Consider the following 25116-nt stretch of genomic DNA (forward strand, 5'->3'; position numbering starts at 1 on the left):
TAATATCATAGAAATGCTTCAAGTTCCTGCAAAAATATCGAGCTACGAGATGACCAGGGCGGCGTGTAAGGTTTCATACTGTGTGGCGTAGCTCATCGCAATGTTGATACCTCACATATAAAACATACGCTACACAGCCGTAGGTTACCTCTGTTTTCAATCGAAAATTAGTACGTGTAGTATAGCTATTCCGAGAAAAGTGTCACCGTTTACTTTAATAAGACCTGTCAAGACATTAGTCGCTAGCGATACTGTCTGTCTAGGTTCGTCTGCTACTCAGACCTGCGTTATCACGTTAAGCTTTGCTATCAAATGCGTTACTGGCATAATTTCTAGTCTGATTCACATATGCACCCACGAAGGTCACATGTATTCTGTGGACAAGGTGGACCTTTTCGTTTCGCAGCGTGAATGCCGCTGAATGCAACTACGAGGTCTGTAAATTAAGAAGTTTCCCTCTGTTTACATGCGACTCTTTTAGCTGTTGGGAAGGCGTAATGCGTTTAGCCGAGCTAACGTCCACAATATGTTCACTACCTTCGCAGCACCGTAAATCAATCATACATTGTGCGATACGGAACTTATTTGAGAGGGCTCGTCCACTTTTCCTTAATTGAACGATCCCACTAACAAAAGCCCCTAATATCGAAATAATCTTGTGTAATGAAGATTCAAATACGGGCGATTCGGTTAATCATCCATAGTAATCATCATTTTAATACAAAGGTCATAAAATAAGCCTATGATTCAGGTTTGAAAATGTTGCAGTACAACAACTTCATTTTTTAGGTATGCCGCTGTTTAAAAAAGTATTTAAAACACCGTGTCCTTTATTTTCTTGTCAATACAATTACGTACACGGGTATGCTATTCACTCAACTGAGCGATGTGTGTATAGTGCTATGGACATGATTAAACACAATGATTGATTTTCACTACCTATAATTATATAAAATTCCCTATCCCCTATACTGGCCTAGAAGGCAATGGGTCATTGATTTCCTCCCCAAGTAGGCTGTAGTAAGCGTACTTAAGTATCGCTTAGCAATTATTCTAATCGAAAAACAGATAAAAAGTAATTAATTAAACTGAAACATTTGGCTGTCAGATATATTGACACCGTGAGGGTTTGCCGACTCGTCTCGTGCTCAAATTTACGCTCACCGTGGGTCTGCAGATGGAACGAGGATGGACTGTTATTTGCCTGCAAGAGAAAAACGTTCGGCAGCGGTTTCTTTCGAACGTCCTTCTACGACACATACTTTACACAGTAATCGCATAAAGGCTGACAGACTTGCCCAAACTCCATTGGTCCGCAGTTCCTACAGGGTCGCTGCCTTCTCATTTGAAATACGTCCACGTTTCATTATTTTACACAGTGTCAATTAGCTAATTTTAGCGGTCCGGAGCAAATTTAGCATGACCTGTTTTTTTTTTAGCATATAACACTGCGTATTCTATCGATAGCTATAATTGTCTTAATCTGTACATCATATATGATATAAAACAATGGTGACAAACTGGTAAGTACGTACGCAAAGAAGGCGATCTATCGTGTTGAAGTTTAGCTTTACTCGACATTGGATACAAATGAAGTATCACACTGATAAGACATAAGATCGCTACGAGTTGGCCATTAACAAGGTCTATAAAAGAACAACCTATAACTATAGGAATAGAATTCTGTACTGGCGATTGCCGGCAAAGTTGAACGGCAGTATTGGCTGCGGTATACATTTATGGGCTATTTACACTCACCCCGTCGATCGTTGGATCAGAAACGACGCTTTCGAGAGCGGCCTACCAGCGGCCTGAAATGTCATCATGTAAGGTATGTTTAAAGGATTCTCGCCCCCTAATGAATCCTCATCAATACTGGAAACTTCCTGTTTTTTTCCCAAAATCGATAGTCTACGTTATTGCCAGTTCCAATGCGGCATCTGAAAAATTTAACGAAAACGTTCGTGAGGCAAATTAAAAAATGCCCGATAGAATTCATATTTGAAATATTCGAAAATTTATCACAGTGAAACAAAACACCATTTCTGATACATTATGATTGTTAACACAGATCTTATCGACCATTTTAAAGAGGAGACTATTAATTACCACATGAAGCGTCCGCGTAAACTCAAATGAGGTTTTGTATTTTAGAAACCTTTGGTTAGCTACCAGCTCGGAATTTTACTCCATTGAAACGTAACGTGTTTGAGCGACAACTTAACTAGGTTATACCAAAATGGCTTGACAAGGGATATTTTAAGCAAAAGAGCATTTGAAAGATGACTAGCTCGTCTTGAATCGAAGTTACGATTGTGGTGTGCAGTAATGAGACTTTTAGTACACGCAGAAAAGTTCGTTGAAATATTTGCCCCTGGATTCAATTTAGTTCCATTCTGCATATATATACGATTCAATCACATCGGCACGGGACAGCCCTTTTTGCCCTAATCTGAATCGCATTTGCTTAAGAATCACGATATTTTTAATATTTGCTGCGCGCATGTCTGCATTCGTTTGCCGATAGATGACTGTATGTGTATCTTTCACATTTACGGTCATCTGACATCCCCGAGGCCGAAGAATCTTGTGGTTATGTGGCACTTGTCTGTTTATGACAGTAAAAAAAGCTCGTAGTAGTAAGATTACTACTTTTTGCACAAGATTGGCATCGTCCAACTGGCTTTGACTAGCATCCTCCTGGTATCCCCAAACTCTGGAGGGTAGACTTCTTTTACTAAAACCGTATTTTAATCTGTTACGGCCTCTTTTAGCAAAATTCAGCATCATCTCGGTTCCCTGCGTCCCTCATTTGAGGGCTCTCGGGGCAGCACCCAGCAGCCAAAAAGTTGTTTAGAAGGAATCTTGCCCACTCAAGGTAGCAGCTACTGAAGCGGACTGCGGCCTTCTCCAACTGGAAAGTGTAACTTATCTATGAGCATCCAAATCATACGTTCCATCAGACTGTTGCATTACGGATACGCGACAGCTGTCCGAATGTGCTGGTTTGTGTGAGGCAGCTTGTCGCCTACCGCAATGTGAAACAGGTCACCAGTTCGCCTCGATCGCACCGAAACTCCCAAGGGGGTACTGCAAAGCTTCTAGCACCCGGAACTCAGTAGAAGGTGTCGTCGTTCGAACCGCCACGAGCTGGACGAGGCAAACAACGTGGTTTGCCATTGTCAAAGACTTCAAGAAAAATCCATGGAGTCTAGGCTTATATTTTTGAAGAAACGTTCTACTGCCAACACCTTGTGCAGCGTGTCGCTGATTCCTGAGTCTGACACTGACAGACCTCATACCGGGCCACTATCTTCCACGTCCCCTGCTTTAACTCGTTTAGCGTCTTCAACGTCATTCGGAGATTAACGTGCCCAGCCGTCTTTCCCGAGAGACACAAGTTGATGGCTTCTTTCGTTTGGGACAGGAAAACATGTCAAGCAACATCACCTTTCCCCCACGACTCTGTATGGCAGATTGTCATTAATTATGTACGTAGAGATGCGGGCGCTACGCCGTTTCTATCCTGGAAACTTCCATGCACAGGATCTCTCCTTTGCACCTTCCGAACGTCATTTAAATTGATGTCACTGCTCCGTATCAACGGTACGGTCAGCGGAGACAGAGCGCCCGCGTTGCTGTCGACTCGATTGGACCGAGGTTTGCTCCCGCTTTTAGGCACTTCAGTACAATACTGTCGGTGGCTACTTTAAAACGGCACCCATGCAAATACGATTAGAACAGTTTGACAGTTCACATAAAAACTAAGTACTCAGTCTCAGAGAAAAAACATTCAGCCTTCGCATCAGTGATACTAAAGCAAGTGTATACGATGGCTCACTTGTAACCTATTACTACCTAGTCTAGCACAGGCTCTAACTCAATGCTGTTGACGTCCATCTAAAAGCTCGTCTTCAAATACTACTCAGCTCGTCCGAGCATCTGACGTGGCCTTACGGCTTAGATATCTCACCGTCTATGACAAAAAAGTGAATTTCTTTATTTTTAATTATAGGCTAACAAAGTACATGACCCCGAGCGCATTTTGCAAGTACGTCATGCGGGTGTCGAAATCTAGCGTGCAAAATATGACATTGTTAAGGTAGACGGAAAACATATGGTATATCAGGACTTCCCCCAAATCACTGGTTAGACCGAATGGCGTGCCCCTAACCTAGTGGACTACCCCTTCCGTTAAGGACGCCGTTTTTCCTGACAGCCTGGGCTCACGCTAATCTGTCAGTGCTCGCTGATTAGATCCAGGACACTTAATTAGCGAATACCAGGACCAGCACTGTCGATGCGCGGGAGCGGCTACACATTTCGGTTTGTGATGACCGTCTCGTCCCTTTTCGTAATGGAACGTGCGAAGGTGACTACGGATTAAAGGATGAATTCGTCATATGCCTCTATCTTGATACAGCACGTTTCGATTATGTGTGTGAGTTGGCGGCGAATCACCACTCGCTCCTTTTTAGCGGGGTCGCTGTGAACGAGTTTGTCCTATTGCCTTTTTAAAGGCCATAGTTAACCGTCACAAGTTTCATAAAAGGACTATGGAGCTGTTTTGTCGACCCCGCACCAATTCGAGTTAGGCCAACATCATTAGAGGAGCAAAAATCGCATTTGTTATGACCAGCACTAACGGCATACATCTCGCGTTGCATGACTATCCATTATTAACGTGATAATTCTTTAAGTTTGAAAGCAACACCTGAAATACGTCCTACGCATCCGTATTTACGGCGCTCTCAAAAATGTATAGGCGCTTCTTGGGACGAGCTTATGGTCCCGTCGAAGCACTCATGTACGTTATTTGTATAATGACATATATTGCTGCCTTTGATAGTACATTTCCAATGACTTTACAGAGGAACTAACTTTCCTAACAATAGGCCCTTTAGAGGGCCCTTAATTTTTTTCTTCTCCCCTTTATAGCTAATAAACGTGTTTTTTGCCTAATATAATGAAACTCTGTCATAATAGCATAGATTTGATGAGCATAGAGTTTTTAACCCATAAAAAAAACCCCAAGCTGCCAGGGTCTTCAGCAACAGTACGGATTATAGCTATTTTTCTAAGCCTTGTTTTCATTTTAAATGTATGACTCGTTACGCATATTACCTATTTCTGGATCACTGTTTTCCCAAAAAGACAGCGATCCATAAAGTAAGTACTCAGCAGTTTTTCAAGTACTGTATATTTTCTCTGTTTGTTGTCATATCTCCAGGTCGTGACGACTGATGAAAAAAGCCTATTTAACGTTAAACACTCAAGAATCCGTGATTTGTTTCGCTGCTTTCGTACAGATTGCCAACAAAACATTGCTTATCCTCTTTGAAGACATTGCGGATTTGAAAGATATTAACGCACTGGACTCTCGGGCACGGACATAAGGCTTCAATATATTTATGACAAAATTGAGTTATTCTAGAAAAAAAAAAAACTACATCGCTCTTATGATTCATCTTTATCGTGAAGTGAGTCGGTAAAAATAGGCGCTGTGAACAGTTTTTTGCAGCTTTATTTTATCAAATAGACAACACAATTGCATAACAAAATTCAATAAAAATATTTATTGGCCTTGGAAACGTTTAGTGTGCGCTTTATGTAATGTACAACTAAGTCGAAAACATGCTACTACTATTCTTAGTCTTCATTTTATTATGAAGTGCAATGATAATGCCGTAGACGCTACCAATAGCTCAGCGAGTAATATGACGGGTTCTTCTCTGGGCCGATTGCACACGTAACTGAGAAACCGACATGTTTTTCTCCTATATATAATACCGAGACAGAGTTTGTGTATTTCGGAAACGAACTACCAGCATACTGGTTGACGTTGTAAAAAAAATCACATAGTTTCAGTCTATTCACAGCCGATGTCCACAGAATTCTTTAAGACTGAAGAAACATCAGCTTTATCCATGAACCGAGCCTTCGAGCAAGTTCGTCTGAGAATAACAACAGCTAAACGAGCTCCTCTATATAAACGTTTAGCGAGATGCTTTTTCAACCCATTTACTGCAGTTGTGAGCAAATCTCTAGCACGCGACAACAGCGTAAAGTCCATAATTTCTTACTCTAGGACGTTTCTGTAGAGGTTCTCAGGTCGCGTTGATATTTCGCACCATATATTGAAATACGCTAAGCCTGATCTCTGTACCCAACCACACTGTAAACTGGTACTATTCCGACTTTTTTTTTTTTTTTTTTTTATCAAATACTAATAACTCGCAATGCGCGCAAACAACTTTTGTGCCTGTTACTAGTATCAAATTAATTAGCATGGTACTCGCTCTTTATCAGCTGAAGTTACTCGGCTCTGGAGATGTATCTTTGTATCTCTTCGTAATCAAATAAAAATCATTTAATAAACATTGTTTCACGCGGACATTCTGGATCTAAATTTGCTTGTATAAACACCTTACTGTAACAGGCCGATGCAGACTTTTAATATAAATTTATTTTCGTACAATTCACTCTTTCGCGTCATGTTGGCTACTCTGATATCGTCGTCTAACCGTTGTCTTTTCCTGCGGCATTGGAAATGTCTATTGTGTCGGGCCGGGGCTTCTTATATATAGAAGCTCCGGGAGCATTCCCAAGAGACTATCGTGAATGATGATGTCAAAAGACGCAGGGTTAGCCAGAAAATTTCGTACTGTTTGAGATGGTCCTTGAGCGGGTTTCAAGAGGTCGTTCTGGGCGTAATATACTAGGCCAAGTGTCGCGGAGACACAACCGGATATTACATTGTTATCTTATAAAAACATGAGATAAATATGATCTGGATTAATTATCAGATCCGCGGAAATTAATAGCTCTTTTATATTATATATTTTATTTATTTTATGAACAATTCAAGTGTTATAGGATCTATGTATCATTACATATTACTGGGTTCCTTGTACATTTTGAAATTTTTTACATTTTTTACTGGTAAACGTTTAAGACATTATCCTAGCGGACACGAAATTTGTGATGGATATAACCTCGGCTTTTCAGGCATCTCATTTCGATTTATGGAGATATTATCAATTAGGTTTTTCATGGCGTACCTACCCCATCTATGTTGAAGTAATATCTTTTAGTTGGCTAAGAAGACGCTTGTGCTGTAATCTATAACAGATAGACGAAGCTAATTACAAATACGTAATAGTAAAAAAATGTAAAATAGCCTGCACTGACTTCAGCAGAAAAACTTTTCCATAATACCTTCTTGACATTTCAGTTTATAAGGATTCAATTAAAACCACTAAGCCCTTCATAAGACAGAATAAACCCAAAGATAGTGAGCTGTAGAACATACGTACCACATTACCTCTATGCAATAGACTTATCATACTCGCAACTATAAGCTGAATAGAATATTGAAATATCGAATAAAATGCAGCCTAAATATATCATAAAGAAAAATCTATCTATCTCCGTATATATATTCTAGTTCAACCAAACGAGACTTTTCGTTGTTGGGAATTAACCAGTGCTTCGTATAGTAGAATGACACCTTTTTTTTGGGTGTCGTAGGTTTTACACGTGAAGTAATAGTACCGTTGGCTCTAAAAGAGCATGCCTTTCGGGTGTGCCCCAAGGACCCTGTCCTTCTGTTTCTCATTAATACAAAGACCTTTTCCAGCTGCAGCGATTTACGCTGCAAGCTTTCTGCTAATGACTTCAAGCTCTATAATCCTCCTAATAGCAACGGCAATTTTTCATTACTTCAACAGGCAAAAGGACGCTGCGGGCATATGATGGTACACTAATAATACGATGAGATCTGTCTAAATGTCTCTAGCTCTATGCCTTCACAGAGGGTCTCTGGGTCTCTAAAAACACAATTTTTAATTCCCGTAGGCAGCTGAGCTAGAGGTATAAAAGTTGTAATAAATTTTAGAATAATAGTATACCTCTAGCTATATAAATTCGAGCTTAACTTGGATCAGCGTCACTAACCGTTCGTGCAGGCTTTTCACACGCTCTTAACTAACGATCGCTCAAGTGTTAGCTTCTATATTGTGTTTAAGTTTAGTTACCGCTTTGAAGGGAACGAGCGCAGTATCGAAGAGTTGCTTCCAAATGAGGTGTTGATACGTTTTTTTGCTTTATCTTCGTAGGTAGTTGAGTATTTTGGGCACTGTTTCTCAAGCTGGCTCCTAACAAGCTTAATAAGCAAACATGCTGCCCACTGCGCCATCGTACGAATACGTTTAAATAGAGCTAGTCTTTTTATAATACGTATATATATATATACCTTAATTATGCTGGCATAAAGCAGTTCGGTATATGTTGTATGAGATATTTAGAAATGGTAAAAACATATAAAAAAGTATTTGCGATTTTTTTAGCTTCAAGTTCTCTGAATCACCTCAGGTCCGTATTGGTGTCATTTGGAAACTATCATCTGCGAAATCGTATTTGATATCTGTGTCCCATACGAATTTTTTTTTTTTTTTTGGAACAGAACCCACCCGATCTTATTTCTATCTTCGGAGCTATACGAAAAAGCACACGACGAAAATATGAGGCAAAGCCCGGGCTTCTGTTAAAGAAAGTGATGTAATATGTGGTACTGAGATTGAAAAGGAATTGTTTATTATGAAATGGTGGCGGCTTGAAAAATAATTGATTCAAACCTCTATAAAGTTAGAATCAGCCGCTGAAAGGAATCGGCCGGGACAGAAGGGGCATCATTTGCCACCTTGACGATGCCACACCATATACATGTTTAGCTATCCAGCTAAAGTAATAATAACTGTTTTTTTTTTAACGCTTTCCGTAACGAAGAGGTGTCAACAGTGGTTCGAGAAAAGAAGTCACACCAAAATATTGTTTCGAAGAGAATTGCCCGTAAATTTTGCCCTGCGTTAATTTAAGCACTCGAAATATATAACTCTTGTTAATGTGAACAACTTTTATTATCATATGTGCTTTGATTAACATTTTTTGTTAGTGCAATAACAGTGAGTCTTAATAAACCTAAATTAAGGTAATACGCATATGAAAACCAGAAGAAAGGCTTCTTTCTATGGTGTAATGGCTTACTTCTTTTTGCGTTTGAGTAACCAGTAACATCGGAACCTGCCACCGAAACTGTGACGTGGTGAAGCACACCGATCTCTTTATATTTAAATTAAAAGCGTATTTTTTCTACTACATTTTTAGCATTAAGCAAATTTTTTCCATCCATATTGTTTTCATCGAACGGTTTCTCCGTCAAGCGAGGCCTGAATACGTGAAAACTTCATTTCACCTAAACATGCACTTTTGCATAAATACAAATTTTGGTAAACTCACACAGATTTTCGTAAGAAAATCGTCACTGTCGTTTCTTTAGACAATCATAATATTGAATGCAGACTAAGTAACGTCTATTACAATAGATCTGGGCGGCGGTTCTGAAATAGGAAGTCGTTTTTTTTTCTATTTGAAATATAAAATAGTACAGAATAAAATGGTATTACTGCTCTACATTATCACTCAAAGTTAGCGGCTCATTCGGTTCAGTCATTTCAATGTATTTACTTCGTAGGTAAAAATCAAACTATTTGGTTTTTGCAGTGCAACGTACGGTAATTACCATGATGGAGTTTTTAACATAATCCACGGTTCGAAACCGCATTCCGGCTGAGTATCCCATGTTCATTGCGCTGAAATACTCCGTGGAGTTCGGAGATTGGAAGAGACAAGCTATATACAATGTTTATTCCTTTCTGATGCTGTATATTCAACGTCACGTTTAGATAAAAATACATAACAGTAGTCATTCTATGATATACATCATTTTATAGAAACAGTAACATTCGCACAGTCCTCTTCTTTAGCAATTATAGGGTTAGAAAGTTCAAAAGAATTAAAGATTCACAATTAATTGCTTAGCCTGCGGTACCATTGATATGCCAAGCTCGCGAGCGGGGACACCACGGGACAGCTGCCTCTAGGGTATTTATCGTAGATTTATTCCGCATCTGTTACAAATACACCCCTTACTTGGTGCATAGAGATGCCAGTTCGTACATAATTTGTGATGAAAGCCATGGATTTTGAAACGGGTTATTACATGACATTTTGTCCGCTCCGGTTGCATCCAGTTTGTCATCGCTCTCGTGCTGAAAAATGCATCGTTTTGTTCTGTTCCCTCCTACTAAGACGTCTGGAGAAGGCGTCGGTTGCTAAGGGTCGGAAATGAGAACTCGTATCGTCGATGAACAGCGGGACGTCGAAAACGAGGTAAATTAGTCGTTTTCGTCTCATACGATGCAGGCCCAGACCACACTTCAAGAAAGAGGGCTTCACCCGGTTTATTAGTTGGAAGCTCTTTCCTATAGGGTTTTCCCAAATTGTATTTACCCATGAGCCGCTACCGACGCTACGCGGGAATTTAGTGAGCACAGAATGATGGAAAGGCGAGTTGGAGCCTGATTACAGAAAAGGCTTTCTGCATTTTTCGGTGACGTGTGAGGTTAAGCTGTGACCATTGAAAGAGATGAACAGTTTCAGATACGGGAGTCTGCCAACATACCGAAAGGGAAGATTCGGCAAGAAACAGGGTATCAGGTATCAGATTATCACATCGGGCCAGGCCATTGTTTGAGAAAGAAGGGGCAACTTTATCATTCCGTTATTAATGCTCACATAATTCTCTTGTAGGGTCGTAGTCAGCAGGATGAGCGTTTACCATAGTACACCCACGTACGCTAAAATTTGCATGCGGCTTTTAAATAGACAAACACCGAGTATACGGAACTCTTGGATCGTTGAGTTATTTTCATTGCCCGCCATCAAGACACTGAATGCTGTATCTGTCGAGCGTTCTCTGAAATCATATTCTTTTTTTTGGTATGGTTTTCCTGGTCCCTAAAAACGAATATAGTTTTCTGGTCGGCGCACCGGTAAGCAGCTTCTAGCGAACGCTTTTCTTAGCGATTCCACGCCATTACGATGGCTGAGTTGACTCATCTTTTCTCTTAGGAATCACCGACATCGAAGCATCTCTCCCCTAAGCCGGCAGGTATCGACGCGTAGACGCTCAATGTACAATCTAGCAAGGACAAGAACGAGGGCGCTCTTGATGTGTTTTCTGTGGGCTTTAGCCGGACCGGCTGCTTTGTTGTTTGCCAAGTTTCCGAGGGCTTGCAGGTGCTCTGCCGTGAGTTCCTCATCATCATAAAAACAGGACACGACCTACTCGAAGGAACATATCACTCGTCGAGAACACATCAGTGAAATGATTCCTCAGTGCAGCTGAGGTTATTGGGCATATGGTTGATCCATATGTTTGCCGTTCGTCTGGCTACCGCTCTGCTTCTGCTTTTGTCGACTTGCCCGCATCTTCAGGTATTAGTTCCCTTGTGTCGTGTTTGTGACTTGGCAAATTGTCTTGATGGCCGCGACCAAAGGGCAAACCGCGAATTCCACTCCACTGAAGGTCTTTTCTGCTCTTCAGGGCAAGGCGATAGATAGAGATCATCGAATCATGGCCTACGTTTTGCATGGCGTGGCAGGCTGTATGGATGACTAAATGATTCCGGTAAAGTGTTTTGCGTAGCTCTCTATCTTGATGGCATTAAGAACCCTAATGATTTCGTGTTAGGAGATTATTCGCATATAGGTGACGTGGCTGGAGTTGGTTCCTGGAGGCCCGGGAAGATCTATGGTGATCAACATACGTTATTGTATACATCTGTCCTCTTCTGACAAGTTACTTTTTCAGAGGAAGCAAACTCTATCTCGGGTAATGTCCATTGCAAACACACCAATAGCGGATGCTCCAGCATGTCCTTAAAACCTCGATACTTAACTTGGATTGGTTATCTATTATCGCTTGCAAGCGTGTCCTAAAGCGCGGATGTGTGATTTGATTCAGGCCAATATAGGTGAACCTTAAAGTCACCAACTATGAAGTTCTCTATTACCCCGACTATGTCATACTAATTATTATTATGTTGACTCTGATTCTGTAAGGCAGGCATAAACTGCTACGATGCAAATGCGCGAGCCACGCAATACAATAACGTTATTTTTAACTAATCTAGGGGAACTGTCAATTTCTCTGTGGTTCTAAACAAATACTTCTACTGATACCTCCCGGGCCACTTTTTCAGCTGAACAGCTCACGACATAGAAGCCCGGAAAATCAAGTGGGTAAGTCGGCCAGGTTTTTATCGACCTTCAAGACGTCCATTTAGAAAAGATTAATATTGTAGCACCTCACAAATCCATTGGTCAACTCTAAGCCGCTACGTTCTGAGGGCGTCTCATAAGCGACAATTGCTGCGGAGACATAGCTCTCGAAATCGTCGATCAATGATGCTCGTGGAACAAGAGGGTAACTGTTCGGCTTCGCTGCCACGAGTGTTAGTGTCATATGCGGTCTGATGTTGGTGCTGACTAGTCCCCAGGAAGCTGATCTGGCTATCTTAGTTGTGGTGCTGAAAATCGTTTATCAGTGTCCCTTAAGCTACTGATTCTAATCTACTACTTTTCATCTGGGAACGCATTTGCTTAATTTTTCCTGATTTTCACATCTAAAAAAGATTTGCTTCCCGCAGTATTGGAGGTTTGTTTTCCTGCCACCTTAATTCGGTAACTGTGTCGGTATGTCAGAATGTTCGGTGATAAAGAGTGTTACAGCAAAGAGGTGTCATTATCTTTGGTAGTGTTCTATTCTTCGTTTGAATATCGTTTGCCGCTTTTCAATCCTAAAAATTCTTTCAAAAAAAAAATGATAATGAATAATCTTCTTCGCTAGTCTTTGTACCGTAAAATGTACTTCTTTTCCCAAATATTATATATTTGTGGTATTCCGTCCCGGCGGACACTGCATGTGGATCACTTACGGTATCCGTGCATTAGTTAGCCTTAGCGACCACACTTTTGATATTTTGTGGTTAGGGCTGCGCGGACAGCCACCGGCGCCTTTTTGGAAAAGCTTTTCTTAAAATCGAGTCAGTGGGTCCAATTATGCTATCTTTAAAAATACTGTTTTCCTTGATAGGGGGAAAGAAGGTAGGCTGGGTGAAAATCTGGAGAAGTCGATCATTTCGTTACCTGCTGTTGAGGTTGACTGCACCTACTTCTCTTTCAGATAAGTTACAATCCTTCCCAAAGCAATCATACGGTAAGGCATGAACGACGAAAAATTTATTGGCTTCAACTTAAACGCGCATGTACCCAGACGCTTCGGAAAACATTTCGGTCAATGGCATACTGTACACGCAGCACCTTTGTCTTACAGGTCACATACAACGTTCTATTACATTTCGAAGATAATACGTTATTTGACCAGAATGTTCTTCAATAGTTTTTACTGTTGATTCAGCACGAAGGAACGATACCCATTTGTAATTGTGAAAGTCACCTTAATCTACGTAACGTAAGTTTGACACCATAGTCCTCTAACGGAATTCAGGGAAGTCGTTTGTATCTGTTTGCACATTCTGCAAGCCAATTCACTCACTCGCTTCAACTAAATCTAAGGTTTCGGGGTACTGCCGGGTCTGATACCGTAGTAGGTGGGGCTTGAGCGAGGGTGTTCACGATTACACATTCAGACCGAAAAGAGACTCTTGCATGAGCAGAGAACCGGATATATATAAAAACGATAAACCTCAGGTCAGATAGAAATAAGGAAGGCTCATCTTTAAAGCTGTTCATACGTGGGTGATGTTTTCTATAGGAGTTCGTTACCGCTACACCCTGAACGAGAAGTCGGTGAATAAAACGTGTGTATAATAAACGTCGATACGTCTTCTCTTGTGAGGCGTTGCGCTGCTCAAACGTTCGATCGTCGGGATAATTTATTGGGGTTCCGTAAACACTTTTCTAAATATAGCATCGTTTTAGAATACTTACATGCTGAACACAAGCAACAAATGTAGATATGTAATTTTCTTTCCGCTAAATGTTTCTTTGTGCTCTTACACATACGATGTAGCATAAATCGATAAAAAAGGCCTATAGTAGATACGCGAATTAGGGTCGGCTCAGCCCACGAAAGCAAGGCCGATTTGACTCGCGTAAATTCGACTGGAAAAAAAGCCGCGATATAAAGTTATTCTCTCTAAAGTTGAACTCCTTTCGAACTAACCGAACGAGAATCAAGATTAGTTTCAGAGTTTAATATTAAACAGCAAGGCTAAATTCGCAATTATTTTTATAACTGAATATGACAACGTTATCTTTCTAAGATTCTTAACAAAAACACTATTCCTAAGGGGCATAATAATTTTACTAGAACTCTAGATTCGAGGAACTTTCATTCGTTATAGTTTTAATATTAGCCTGAAAAACTATTATTATCCCTTATATAATTATTTTAATATCACGCTCTTGGGAAATTAAGGAAATTAAGTAACTAATAACAAACATAAAAAGTAAGAAAATTCTATAGAAAACAAGACAAGCTTCAAAATAAGTCAGTAAAATAAAGGTATTAATAAAAAATCAATACAAAATTTTATCTACTACATAAAATGAAACAGAATTGTAGTAATTCTTAGAGAATAATGGTAATGCAGCTAAGTTCAAAAATACAAAACAATTAATAACCAATTGAATGTTAAGAAACGCGAATCAGTACAAGCAAATGAAGAATGCCATTCAGGCTAAGCAAAGAATTTGCGGTAACACAATTCAATAACAAAAAAAAAAACAGTAATACCATACAGGTTAACGATTTCCATATAACACCTAAATCTTGTGTCATGTAAAAGCGCAATACATTCGCTACCGCTTATTAAATAAAAGGAAAATTTCGTTAAAATGTCAAGCTATTACGAAGATAGCATTTCTGCAGGATAAGACATTGTCTGTTTAGCTTAATCGAAACGTCATCTGACTACTTGTCGTCACAACGCGCACCTGAAGAACATTGTATTCCCTGCAGCCTTCCCATCGCATTAATATATGATCTTGTTTTCACACAACCTCACTGTTATCGATACAACGTAGCACTGCCCTCAGCAAGTATAGAATAATGTATCGACTTCAATATAGACGGAACCGTCTAATAAACAGAAATGCGAAAATATCGATCTTATGCAGGGGGGAACATCCCTCTGAGGTGGGCATCGATTCGCGAACGAAGCACATGGAAGTTTGAAAAAAAAATATACATCGTCTCCCTTTTTTTGCTTACACTAATACCTATGGATTAAAGAGCAATACATATAATCATAATAGTTTGTCGAATAATTACTTACTTAGTTCAAATCAAACTAAAAACCTATATCCACCTATTTATATTAGTTATGCTCGAGTACTTCTGAAAAACGTTCAACGCGCCCACTTATTCCTATGCCGGCGGAAGTTGGCGTTTATATGAATTTAATCTCGTAATAAATATTATCACCACTATATAGAGTTACATTACAAAAAACTGATTTTTTCATTCTCGCATATTATATCTCGGACGCTTAGTAAAAAATTACTAGTTATTATTTCTTCTGCATAAAGAACTACTTAGGAGTTATTTGGAACAAAACATACAACATATATATATATATATATATATATATGATTTGATCGGGCGTGAAAGAGGATTACTTTTTACGATTACGAATCAATTAACCTATCATTAAACGCTCCTCCATTTTTGCTGTACATGGACAGGTCGTTCACATAACACATAAAACTCCTTCTTAGCCTTTACGCCATAACGACTGCTTGTACTTTCAACTTTTTCTGTGCACGCTACGTATCGTATTGATACTTGCTATTTCGTAGGCGGCTTGTACGTCCAGTAACTTTCTGAATGCCTTCTCAGCTGTGAATCGCGCATGTTCTTTGTCGACACAATTTTAGCCAGATAGGAGTATCCATGCTGATGGCCAGTCAGAGCACATCTAAATCTCACAAGCTATAGCTGCACGTACAAGGACCTTACTTACGGCTCGTCTGAGTTACCTTGTAAGCTCATCACGTGTTAATGCTGGGCTGAAGGCTGGGTCATCTATCTTTGAATACAGTTATAAGCTGTTCAGGACATGCATATGGCTATGGAGCGCCTGACATCTTTGAAGTCTGATGTCTCGAACTGGAAGGCGGGATCTTGCCCACACGCAATTTTGGTTTTCGTCACATGGGCGTCCAGTTATATCTTATCGAGAATCTGCCCTCCATGGTCATACCAACGCGTAAATCAATCGTACCAGTCGTGTTATAATCCTTCTTCGTATCGAAGGATTTTTGCGGAAGGACCAAAGTTGTTGACCAACACCGAAAAAAATTTCTTGACCAAGCTTGACAGGCTGTGTTCGTCGACTTCGAGAGAACTTGAAGCTTTTATAGCGTCAATGTGTCTTTCCTAAAAAGTTGGAACATACCTTGATACCAAAAGAACTTTCTGTAACAGGATGACACCATATATTCTCAATGTGACGAAAAATGTTAAGGCACTTATTAACAAGCATTAACAAAACAAGTCGACGTTTATAATTGTATATTTATTTAATTATTATTTAATTATATATTGTATTTTATATTGATAATAATAATTGTAAGAGCAATAGTAGTTGTTGGCCTATGTTACTTAAATTCTGGACTCGTCACGTGAAGAAGAGCGCACACAGTGACGATAATTTATCAGTTTGTGGAGGAAGACTTTCTAAGTGGGGTATTGGCCAAGGATAAACGCCATTTCGGCCTTACGCAACCCTGGTTCGTACGTTCATCGAGTCATCTTATTGTTATCAAATTCCAAAGGAGCTCTTTAGGCCACTGTCTAAATAGCCGTCCTTCCTGAATTCATGTCAGTCACGCTTTAAAGTTGTTCGATCAATCTGAAAGTCCACTTCAAAGGCCGCTAAGCGAAACACGGGTTCAAGTTATTGATTTTGCCAGCGCACTACACTTAGGCGGTATCTGATTTAACTATAGAGAATAGCTTCCTTCTTAAAGACAGAACCTATAATTATATTTATCAATGCCTTATTTCTACAAACAAGTGACTTTTGTAAGAAATCAAGCAACTTTCACTTAGCTAGTTATTAGAAATAACGGCGAGCTCATCTCCTTGCGATATATTAGATACTCAAACTAGATGAGCTAGCAAGATTGTAAGTGGATTTGGAGTGGAGTACGTTATAATGCCGTACTAGCAAAATGTCTTTTTACTTCCAACTTATAGCTTGTACGAAACGTTGCTATAATAAAATGGACGGCAATAAAATTACCTGATCTTCCAGCTGACTCTTCAAGCCCTATGGCAAATTGTGGCCAATTACGACTGCGTCAAATGTCAACGAAACCACACAAAATTCACATATATTTTTTAAAACGGAATAAAGTTTTCGGCTTCGTTATCGTTCGAATGCCACTTGAAGCATTTGTTTTGCTTTGATTATTATCGACTAACTTCCGATTGTGGACAATCTGGAATAACTTTGACTGCTATTGACGATAAATGTTACCATTACTTTTTGCTTTATTTTTTCCAATCGCCAGGTTTAATCCAATCGATTGAAAAAAGACCTACCGTAATAGAAGAAAATGGAATTATATTATATATAATTATTATATATAATATAATTCGTATATATATATTATATAGTCAGATTGTCGCGTAAATTATGTATATACAAGTACATAGAGATGGTTGTAAAAGTCGATGCTTCGCACGGGTCACAGACGGTTACTGTAAGCTCACACAAAGTCCTGCTGTCGCCCTTCGTTTATATGTGCGAGCTGTTTTTTTCGAGAAATGAGGAAGCATGGCAATAATCCATTGAACTATAACCAGATTGCTACATGGGTTCAACACGATCTATTCTATTATAAATATTCTATTCATCCATTGTGATATAATCATTGGCAATCTGATGCATTTTTGTTGTTATATTGTTTTGTCCGAAATGACACGCTACACTAACAGAATGGTCATGTACATCGACAAATCCAGGACCATATATAATCTCTGTTTATTCTGGGCCATATAGCCCCCAAAGTAAGCGTATAATGTATATCGTAACGTTTCGAAATGAATATACGAGGCGGTTACTTCTCTGTTTTTTAGCATAAATTGCAAAAAATACTTAGCTTTCTAAAATAGCCACATCTTTTAAGATTGAATCAAAGAAAAATCTAGATCAAAAAACGCGAATCGTGCCGACTCTATGATCTGCGTTCACCTAAGAAAACCCTAAAAGCTCTAAAGCCATTTTTTAAATCAACGTTAACTTGCTAGAATGACAGCATGCGCTCTATAGCTTCACATTTCCTTATATATGTATACATATATATCTTAACGTCCATATATATATATATATACATAGATATATATATATATATATAAGAGAGAGTACTAAGAAATCGACGTTTCAGTAAAGGCATCGAGTATTGAGCCTGGAAATTTTAAAGTTCCTGCTATTCCATTAAAAGGCGTTTTCACTCTTTGAGAAAAAGGTGTCCAGGATTCGGGGTGCTGCAGATGGTAGCCTAATTTGAGTTAAACTTATAATAATAATAAGCAGGTAAACTTTTAAACATAACACGAATCCTCTGTACAGGTCGCCAGAGTGCGACGAGAGAAGTTTTACATAGCCAACTTACAGCTAGTCTTCCCAAGGTATTCTATTTGAACAGCGATTGTAGATGTTACGAAGACACAACGTCACACGTTCCGGGACCTCCAAGCGTTCGTTATGATTTGCTCAAAGTGCCTTTGATTCATTAGATTGTTATTGCATTATATTATCACATAGTACAAGCTTTGTCAACAAGATCACCATTACATTGATTACTTTAACAGAAGTTTAACTTTAACCTCGTTTGACAGGAGTATGCCACAACAGTGACTATTACCATTTGGGTGAGTATTCAATGCAGACAGGACAGGCGTCGAGAACCACTTACAGGCTGCAGAACAACACTTCCAGAACCAATTATGCGCAATAGAACGATTCCTATATCAATGATTTTCGAAATAGAGCTGATTTTCGAAATAGAGCGTCTGGACATAACGCCATAGTGGAAGCGCCAAACATTATTTACGCATATCTTACTTAATTGCATAATTTTCTGCCTAGTTAGAGAGCGGATCTGCTTGTTAGATATGCAGCCGAATCACAAGCAATAATAGTAAGATAATTTTTTTAGCTTGTACAAAATTTGTACAGTGGCAGCGATGGGACCCAGATTGCAGATCATCTTGAGAGTAATGATTCTTCAATGATTCAATGCTAAACTACTCGTTTGTAAACAAAGTGCACAGAAAGATGTCGGGGCATTCATGGAAGCAAACATTACGAAATTACCCATAAAAATGATCATTGCTCTTATATGTAATACGGTTATTAACATTACTCTTCGAGTTCTTGCTATCTAGTAATTTCTGAATAAATTTATCAAGTGCGAGAGGCCTTATTTAATTAGCACACGCACATATGCGTTTCAAGTTTTGTATGCGGGATCGCCGTTTGGTAGAGTTACATCACGTACATGGAACACGCGTCTATCGAAGTTCTAACGTAGACATAGCATTCTCATTGGTCCGAAAGCGGGTACGGATTTTGCCAAGGACTGACCTTAACTTGCAATAGCGTCTTATTCTCCAAAAAAAAAAAGCAGACCTTACTGTTTTGTGGTTTGCTTAGCAAAATCGCCTTTAAATGAAAACGAAAAGAGAGATTTCTTTCGCTTGCAATATCTGCCATATGAATGTGGATACAAACACGTTTTCGAAATACACCATTCCCACAGACCTAATTGATTAGGCCGAAGTCGGTGCAGAAGAACGCTGTATCGACCGAAAAACTATAATTTGACTTTTTTTGTTAAGAAACACGATTTTAAGTGAAAAATTGTTACTTACACAAAAGGTTCAACTAAATCCGTTTCTATTTCCATTAGTTCTTTCAAAGCAGGCACTAGAAAAAGCTTCTCTAATGGTTAGCACATACTTGATAAAATAATTCGGTACAAATAACAATATAGACTGTAGGGTCTAACCACTATCTGATGCCAAGCATTTCAAGTTACGGATCAAAGTAGGTCAACTAGAAGATGACTGGCGTCACCAGATCTGCTGGTTTTTATTAGCGTCGCTGTCGATTGTTTGCAGCTGTAGAAAACGCAACCATCTGCGCCTGCCATTTTAAGTACAGGCAAAAGACCTTTGCATGAACGCCGTTTGCAAACTTTCAAAATACCAGTGTTTCTGCTAAAATGAGAAGGACTACTGTGGACGTCGTGTGGCCTACGCAATAAGGCGAATAAATGGAACGCTCATTGATCCAACGACATTGAACATGGCTTGACATTGCAACTAAGTTACCTGTGATAAGCCTAGTGTTCAACAAACAACATTAAGGATCTAGTTTTCATCGGCGGCAGCACGATTTTCACACGCTGTAAACTCCCGATTTCCGCTTTCGGGCTCCGTGACGCGGTTGCGCGAGATACGTCTGACGTTAGACAACGATTGTAAAACACTACGGTAGGCCGTTTAAAATCAATCGGGGCACAATGAGCTCTAATGTCTTAGATTTTTTTTCCACATACGTAGTTCTTTTATTTTCAATCGAGGTACCTATCATTATGATCTAACGTCCTTTGTCATTTTGCTGACAACATTCGGTACGGGAGTTTACAAAGTCTTGAAGGGCAGTGAAACAATCTTAAGATCGAAATGATTTTGCTGCTTTAAAGTTAATAAGATTTTGAAATAATTTAGTAATGATAAGGGTGACGTTTCTAACTTGGGGGGTAACTCTCGCATGCTTCCTATAGGATGGTTCATGTAGTATGAAATGGGGTGCTGTCATGCAACAGGAATGGCTTATTATAGCTACTTAGTACGCCTCAGCCGTTATGAGCGAACCTTGTAGGTTCATGATGCTCTACTGGATCATAGTTGCATTAGGCTACCAAACAAAGACCCTTAGTCCTATCAGCTGTATATATGTTTTACTAAGTTGCATCCATTCAACGATGCTGTCAGTAACTATCGGTACATAAGTGACTGTTCAATGACTACTGTTATAACGTGAGGGAAAAGCGGCCGTATTCATACGTTTGCTTTTGATCCCCGCTCAATTTGTACACCATATAATTGTCCAGTTCTCTTTTTACCTCATTAACTTGCCCTAAATTAACAACTATAGTATTTTATATACGAAGACCTTGAGTGTTAACACCCGCGCACCTCGAGGATGGTAGGCTTCCACTACAGTTCTATACTTCTCGTTAGTTAAGTTCGCAAAACATAACCTCAAGTTCAAAACTGTTTTCTCGGAATCTTTTGAAGTAGCTGATTACGGCATTTCTAGAAGGAGAATCTTCACGACTGCGGCGAGCTGCCTCTGCCGCAGTAGTTCCAGGAGGGAACCCATATTTCTAAATCACGTGAATTTTCTGAGTCTTTACTGAGGGCCCGAGTAACCATATGTGAACGAACGGTCCCAGATTTCAAATCGTAGCAGCGGATCTCGAACACGGAAAGAATGCCTTGATATGTCCCACCGATATCTACTCTAACATAAGATTATTGTTTGTCATGTTTCATGCTGAAATAGTTGGTATATACAAGCAGCCACGCTTGATTTTATACAGGATACATTTTAGCTAGTGTGGCTGTTCTTTTTCATCAGCGAGCAACTTAACGCACAAACAGAGATGTCGTTTAAAAAAATAAAAATGCCAGTGCCTCAAACAAGTTCTTTCGGAGCGTCCGTGACTCCAATCCTGTCTTCAGTTATCTGAGTGCTGTGAGTGACGGATGATAGCTAACACTTCGGTGTTCGATACATGTTCCAGGGTAAGCAAGGCATATCAAGTACAAGGCAGGATCGTTGCACAAGGACACGGCAGATGCAGGAAGGTCATTTCAATGGTTTGTATCTATCAGGTGTACACAAGAACGCATATTAAGTTGAGAGGTTTCAAATACTCGTAGAGTAAAAAAGCTGATGCCATTCCACGAAGGCCCTGCACCTGACTAGATCTTGACATTAGCGCAGGTCACGGCAGAGTATTTAGCTTTCCAACTATTAAAGAATGACATTTGCTGCTTTCACACACACAAAAATTCGCATTGTACCAAGAAAGTATAATGCTGTGATAAACTCTGGAAGAAAATAATTTCTTATTAACTAATGTATCAATTTGGATTTTGAATAGCGTCTATAATTGTATATAATAACAATGCCAGAAGTACACGTATGAAAATTGTGTGCTATGATTTCATAACGACGCAAATGGATTAACGGTTTCCGCGACGTATATGCTCATCGAGCTTAGCCAGCGATCTATGAAGAAAATCTTCGAATCGAGATACATCTACCTCGCGCTGGCAGAACTCAGCCGTTTGATGCGATCCTAGCACAGTTTCACACCTGAAGCCCAAAATATCCCTTTTCAACTCATAACATTGCCGTTCTATCCAGCAGATACGCGGCATCGTCAAGCACAGTTTGCTAGCAGACCTATCATGCATATGTTAAACGGTGGATAGAAATGATCAGGACGATATGTGCAATTGTTAGATGTCGCCAAAAATGTTCCATTTACTATCCATAAAATAGAGCGGTTAGTACCGATACCGCTATTTTGGCTAGTAATAAATCCGTTCTTATTTTGTACTCTATACAACGAAATGTATCTGTATGCACCCTTGTAGTTGCGTACCTGTTATTTATTTACGACCAGCCAACATTGGAATACATTTGTCTTAGTAGCAGTCGCTCTAGATGCACACACTATTCGAAGTTAGCAATGTATTAACTAAGTGCTATGTTTTTTGCCTTAAAAATCGTTTTTACCTTTTTATTATTATATATTGACTGACCTTTTTTTTTTTGTATGACTTGTAGCTAGAGTATCATCCTTGTAACGGCTACTTCAAGCCATGCCCTACGCTGTGCTACATCGTAAAAATAGCCATAAACAAACTTGGAACTTAAAGTGCCTACGCATCGACGTAATGCTCATAAGACAGTTACGGGCAAACATAATTGTAACAGCAATAAAAGTATATATAAATAGATTCGACTAGAAAACATTGATCGCACTTAGCTTGACCGGGGTATTTGGTATTTTATATATATTCACCCTTGTGATATAGTGGAGGGCAATCAATTAGGAACAAACGCACGTTATTGGAATAATGAACTATTGCATACTCTAATGCTAAAAAATAACTGAATTGAAACAAATCTTTGACGAAATAGAGGATAAAGTTGAACAAACAAACATACTACCTTCAAAGGTGTTTTTTTTTTTTTTTTTTTATAGCCGCAGTGGCTTTCCAAAGCCTGCAGATTCGGGTTGTGTGCCACTCTGAAAAAAACAAATAACTTAATTTACTTATTGTTTTTTTAATTTGGCTTTTTTTTGGGGGGGTGGGGGGGGGTGGTCACATCCCAGTGCCGTCATAGTCGTACCAACATGTTTTTACTTGCCTTTAAATAATATCATAAATTGGAATACTTTAGAAGCAACACTTTCTTACTTCGTCGCCTATATTGTTTAAGAAATTGCAATATTTAGATTGATTAGATACTATTTCATTTGTGGGGTAAATGTGTTCAGAACAACAGAATCACTACTACCAGCCTGTTCGTCTTTGCACGCTTTCATTTCTCTTACTAGTATACAGATTAACTCAAGAAAAAAATGCAACAAGTAAGCAGATGGAATATAGAATCGCAGAGACAACTATGACACCTGAGTGATACGTTCTGGTACACCTCTTCGGTTAAGCCAATTTTTTTTTCAGTAAATATTGCATCTTCTTTTCCGCTTCTTGTCACCAAAAACGAATTGCCCGCTGGCAATTTTTTTTTTTATTCTTTTCCTGGTGTAAAAAGCTAACTTATAAAAAGTGTTTCTGCTATATATGTGACTGGAAAGCTTGGCTCTGGGAAGCGTAAAGATATTGAAACCTTGTTTAGAACGAAATGATTTAGAAGCTGGTAAACGTGAAGTAGCTTCTGTGTTGACCCTGTCCTTGTAATATAATGATAACATTATTCGCCATTTACGTGCATACTTTTGTGCATACAGATAACTACTAGCGTACCTACTATTTATTCTTTCTTTCATATGATCTTAAGCTCTGCTTTACCTGCGATCCTAATTTTTCTCATAGGTCTAAATAGGCTCTTGCCCCCTTTGGTATTAATCTATACATTCACGCGTATGGCACCTGTCTAGACTGCGTATAGCTATAGTAGTCTCTATAGCCAATCTCTAGTCGAAGTCCTAGGTAAATGGTTTTTTTTTTTGTTTCTACGCAATCGATCTGTACGTTACTTCTTTGTCCATTCGTTCGGCTTTGAGCTGTTGCAAGTATAATAAATTTCTGACCGGTATATCATGATATTTGCTTTCTGTCCGATATTATTATTAAAGTCCGCCCCTCCACGCGCCTCGTGCACTTGCTTCCCTTACGCACTCGAGCGGTATTGCCCATAAACAAGCAGCGTGTTTTGTCTTCAACCCCTCCGAAAAGTCCTTTCTTTTCCTTCTCTATATTAGCTCCTCGTGTCTCTGGCTTGGTCTTCGTCCCGTTAGGAAAAATGATCGCATCATTCAGTACTCCAGTAATTGAGAAAGAATAGTCTGTTCATGAATCGCAACAATACTTAAGGTCGCAGTATTCTTCTTTTCTTCCTGTTTTTTCTTGTCATCAAGCGTTAAGCAACGAAAAACCGCGTAACAATGGGCAAATCCTTTCTTAGTCCGTGTGCGTAGGTTAATGCGCCAGCAATGAAGATGAATGACCCGCGTCTACCCTTCACTTTTGAAGATCGCTCTTTCTTGCAGAGAAGTGACGCTCCTGATCCCTACGGTTCGTGGACGACCATTTCAATCGAGGAGATTCCTGACCAATGGAAGACAAACAAAAAAAGATGGCATACAAGTAGAAAACAATGGCTATCCGTTACATTCTCCAGCCAGCACGCAAAAAGCGAGCTTATTACAGCGGTACACTAAAGACGTACCTTTATAAACGAGTGGATAAAAAGGGCGGTGAAAAATTGTGTCATTTAGATAACAACAGATTGACAAGGTAACGTTTTTCTATCTGTGACTATTCAACTCAAAGCGGCGCAAAAACGAAAGTTGAAAAGTCCATGAGTCAAAAAATACGCATTGACAGAACTCTACATTTATCAA

The 25116-nt window shown here is 39.4% G+C and overlaps 1 long non-coding RNA gene across 1 annotated transcript; it reads right to left on the reverse strand.

The window, feature by feature from the left end:
* Positions 1 to 1122: 1122 nt before the first annotated feature.
* Positions 1123 to 25116, reverse strand: LOC147752615 (uncharacterized). Its single transcript, XR_015313598.1, has 4 exons — positions 24062 to 25116; positions 23196 to 23274; positions 1759 to 1940; positions 1123 to 1204 (listed from the first exon to the last, which is right to left on the reverse strand). It is a non-coding gene; the product is annotated as an uncharacterized LOC147752615 (long non-coding RNA).

Source organism: Varroa jacobsoni, unplaced genomic scaffold (genome assembly GCF_002532875.2).
Source record: "Varroa jacobsoni isolate VJ856 unplaced genomic scaffold, vjacob_1.0 scaffold_1129, whole genome shotgun sequence".
Classification (NCBI taxonomy): Eukaryota; Metazoa; Arthropoda; class Arachnida; order Mesostigmata; family Varroidae; genus Varroa; species Varroa jacobsoni.